The sequence below is a fragment of the Dipodomys ordii genome, unplaced genomic scaffold (genome assembly GCF_000151885.1).
Source record: "Dipodomys ordii isolate 6190 unplaced genomic scaffold, Dord_2.0 Scaffold68, whole genome shotgun sequence".
NCBI classification, from domain to species: Eukaryota; Metazoa; Chordata; class Mammalia; order Rodentia; family Heteromyidae; genus Dipodomys; species Dipodomys ordii.
The window spans coordinates 6,557,934-6,562,531 of NW_012267284.1; the positions used below are offsets into that span (position 1 = coordinate 6,557,934).

At 49.7% G+C, this 4,598-nt stretch overlaps 1 pseudogene; it reads left to right on the top strand.

Moving 5' to 3' along the window:
* The window catches only part of LOC105990892, a 50,686-nt pseudogene that overhangs the window by 13,005 nt on the left and 33,083 nt on the right, over positions 1 to 4,598 (top strand).

The following is a 4,598-nucleotide window of genomic DNA, read 5'->3' on the forward strand; positions in this document are numbered from 1 at the left end:
CTTTTTTCTTTTTGCTTATGTGGTGCTGAGGAATCGAACCCAGGGCCTCAGGCATGCAAGGCAAGCGCTCTACCACTGAGCCACCTTCCCAGCCCCCTCCTGGGAGTTTCTATCATCTCAGTTGATCACTGGGCCATCACCTCTAGGTAGTTTCTTGCTTTGCAAAAGTTGACACCAAATCCTCTGAGCTCCCCCACTCTCCCCTGTAAGGCAAACACCAACCCCTGCTCAGCTGACCTCAAACCACTATCCTCCCGTTCTCTGCCTCCCAAGTCACTATGATTAACAGGCCTGGGCCACCAGCACCCAGCTAAGAAAAGCATTTTTAAAATCAGAGGGTTGGTTGCTTGTGCTTTGTCACAGAGCACTGGATGGTTGTCTGGCTGATGCTGGATATGGACATACAATGTGCTTTTCTCTTTCTCTACTGGAACCAAGAAGTAGAAGAGAGGCTCCTCCTTTGTGACAGTCTCCAACTTGTACAGGGTGAGTGCACATTTCCAGGGGTTACCTAGAGCCAGCGCCACAGCCCTGCCTTCAATGGTGTGATGGTCATCTCACGGCTGCTGCACAGTGGAAGGCAGGATCACTTCATCTCTCTGCTTGTGACCGGCTCCTTCATCTGGGGAGTTGATTCAATTCCAAAGAGAACCACAGAAACATGGGTCCCTCAGCAGAAAAGATGCTCGGATGTTGGACACCAGTGGCTCACACCTGTCATCCTTGCTACTCAGGAGGCTGACATATAAGGATTATGGTTCAAGTCCAGCACAGGCCAAGTCAATGAGACTTTTTTTTTTTACTTATGTGGTGCTGAGGAATGGAACCCAGGGCCTCAAGCATGCAAGCAAGCGCTCTACCACTGAGTCACCTTCCCAGCCCCTTTTTTTCTTTTTTCTTTTTTTTTAAGGTTTTTTTTTTTGGGTCCAGTCATGGGGCCTGAACTCTGAGCCTGGGCGCTGTCCCTCAGCTCTTCAGCTCAAAGCTAGTGCTCTACCAGTTGAGCCACAGCGGCACTTCCAGCTTTTTTTCTTTTTGCTTATGTAGTGCTGGGGAATCGAACCCAGGGCCTCATGCATGCAAAAGCAAATGCTTTACCACTGAGCTACCTTCCCAGACCTGTCAATGAGACTTTTACCTCAAATGAACAACCAGAAAACTGGAAGTGGAGCTGTGGCTCAAGTGGTAAAGTGCTAGCCTGGAGCACAAAATTCTCAGGGACAGTACCCAGACCCTCAGTTCAAGCCCTAGCACCTATGTGCATGTATGAGTATGTGTGCGTGCATGCACACACGCACATGCACACACATACAAACCTACAGAGAAGGTTCAATCCAACCACATCATTTGTGGGTGAGCCCCAGTGTTGAAGGGACTATGCTGTGTGACAGATCAGTAGTTCAATGCCTAAGACCTTGTGCCAGACTTGGCCAACAGGGCTTCTAAGAGGGCCTGGGCAATACTGGGACACCAGTATTGTAACAGCAAGCTGTTACACAGAGGATTTACCAAGGCTTGATAGTCCAGGCCAGAGTGGCCACCTGAGCGGCAGGGAAGGGACCCTCCAGGGGGGAGGGTATCTGCCGGCAGGTCCTTGTCCATGAAAACCCTACAGTTTCTTTTGTTTTCCTTCCTTTCTTCTCCCTTCCTTCCTTCCTTCCTTTTTTTTTTTTTTTTGCCTGTCCTAGGGCTTGAACTGAGGGTCTGGGCACTGTCCCTGAGCTTCTTTTGCTCAGGCTAGCACTCTACCACTTGAGCCACAGTGCCATTCTGGCTTTATCTGTTTAGGTGGTACTGAGGAATTGAACCCAGGGCTTCATGCATGCTAGACAAGCACTCTACCACTAAGCCACATTCCCAGTCCAACCCCACAGTTTTCTAGAACTGAGATCATACAATGCAGTGGTCCCAAACAAAGAGGGCTTTTGTTTCCTATAGCTTATGTCACCCTGAATCTGGAGAACAGCTGTGCCTAGTGATGCTTCCTGCAGAGAGGAAAATGTTCTCTTTTGCACTATCCAATATGGGGCCACAGCCCCAGGTAGTTGGGGAGAACTTGAAAAGGGGCAGGTGTGATAGGAGGAAGATTTTATTTCATTCTAATCTGGGTGTTGTGGTATACTCTTGTAACCCCAGCATTTTGGAAAGCTGAGGCAATGTCAGCAAGACCCTGACCCCAACCCCCACCAAAACAAAAAACAAAAACAGCATGCCAGGCACCAGTGGCTTATGACTGTCATCCTAGACCCTCAGAAGGCTGAGACCCAGACAATAACCATTTGAAACCAGCTTGGACTAAAACATATTCAAGACGCCATCTTCAATTAACCAACAAAAATCTGGGCTGGTAGAGTACAGGTAGAGTACCAGCTATGAGCAAGCAAGTTGAGCAAGTGCAAGGCCCCTGAGTTTAAGGTCTGTATCAAGAACAAAAAACAGGGCTGGGAAGGTGGCTCAGTGGTAGAGTGCTTGCCTTGCATTCATGAGGCCCTGGGTTTGATTCCTCAGCACCACATAAGCAGAAAAAAAAAGCCGGAAGTGGTACTGTGGCTCAAGTGGTGGAGTGCTAGCCTTGAGCTGAAGGGCTGAGGGACCACGCCCAGGCCCAGAGTTCAGGCCCCACGATCGGACAAAAAAAAAAAAGAACAAAAACCAACACACACACACACACACACACGCACACCAACACCCAAGACAAACGCTAGCAAAGTACTTCTCCAGAGTGAGGTCACCCTGTGACATGAATGCTGAATTTTGCTCATTCTTTGTTTCTCTGTCCCCAAGATGAGCAAGCTGATGACCATGCTGCACAGCATGTCCCCCCCCCATTTTGTCTGTTGTGTCATCCCCAATGAATTCAAGCAGTCAGGTGTGTTATGGGGCTCATCCCAGGGTTCACTCTGCCCTTCCCTGCCCTGCCCAAACTGGTGATGACAGACAAGGTATCTGCCACAGCAGGCCCCCACGGACCATATCCACTGACATCCCACTCAAACCACAGGGAAGCTGGGGCCCCGCAGGACGAGTGCAGGCCCAGGCCAGGCTGCAGGCTGGGCGCTCAGCCAGTGTTCTCTCCCAGCAGGTGTGGTGGAGGCCCACCTCATCCTGTACCAGCTGGTGCGCAATGGCATTCTAGAGGGCATCCAAATTTGCAGGAAAGGCTTCCCCAACAGACTGCAGTATCCCAAGTTCAAACAGAGGTGAGTGGTGTCTCTGTGAACCCCTGCTTAGGGGGCTGTTGTCCAGGCACTGACAGTGGATCAGTAGTCACTCAGACACCCCCCCCACACACAAGGGTCTCATGCTTTTGCCTGAGTCAGCCTAAGTCTCAAAATAGGCCTAAGCATCAGTCTTTCTACCTCTGCCTCCTACACAGTTGGGAATTACATGCATGTGCCATCAAGCCTGGCCTACTCGCACATGAAATTACTAGAAAGCTGGGCATGCTGGCACACATCCCAGCACTTGGAATTCTAAAAGACTTGTGAGTTCCAGGTCAGCCTGAGTTACATAGTGATACCTTGTCTCAAGTAAAAAAAAAAAATCAAAAACCAAAATGGGGGGCTGATGGAGTGCATCAAGTAATAAAGCACCTAGGCCCTGAGTTCAAAGAAAAAGAAAGAAAGAAAACTAGAAAAGAGGCTTAAGACCCTTCAAACCTCAGTACCACCAAAAATGGAAAACACCAGTGCCCAGTGGTACATACCTATAATCCCAGCTAAGAGGTAGAGATAGGAGGATCATGGTCTGAGGTAGGCCCTTAGCAAAAGCATGAGATCCTACCTTTAAAACAATCTATAGCTATAAGCAAAAAAGCTACACAAGGGTATGAGGCCTAGAGTTCAAGCCCCAGTACTGGCATGCACACAGAACAGCAATGGACCCTTAGATGGGTATGTTCAAGTGTAACCCCTCCCAAGTGGGAACAAAACAAAAACAATCTAAAAGCAAAAGGACTGGGGGCATGGCTGAAGTGGTAAGAGTGCTTGCTTAGCAAGTATGCCCCCCCTCCAAGTCACTAAAACTCACCTTGTCCAAGCCCTGCCTCCTCATGGAAGATTTACAGTCACCAACAGGGCTGCCCACAGATCAACAAAGTCCTGTCCCCTTCTGTACTCCTGGAACCCCATCCTATACCAACACTCACTCCCAAGCTATAGCCTGTGCCCCAAGACCTTGGGTACCAGTGGCTCAGGTTGAAGCCATGGCCTGGTGCATGCGCAGATCAGCAGATGAGGCTGTGGATGCGCCAGGCATGCAGCCTGCCTGTAACCACGGTCACTCATCTCTGTCTTGCCAGGTACCAAGTGCTGAGCCCCAACATGATTCCCCAGGGCTTTGTAGACAACAAGACCTCAGAGCTGCTGCTCGCTGGCATCCTTCTGGATGCCAACGAATACATACCAAGGTGGGAGCTTCTGTCCCTTCCCTCTTCCCTGGACTGATTCCAGCTCAGCCACTGAGCGTGTTGCCACTGCTGAGTCTCAGGTTTAGCTTCTTGAAAACCAAGGCCAATCTCAAAAATATAGCTAACGCAAAAGGAAAGAAAGGAAGGAAGGAAGGAAGGAAGGAAGGAAGGAAGGAAGGAAGGAAGGAAG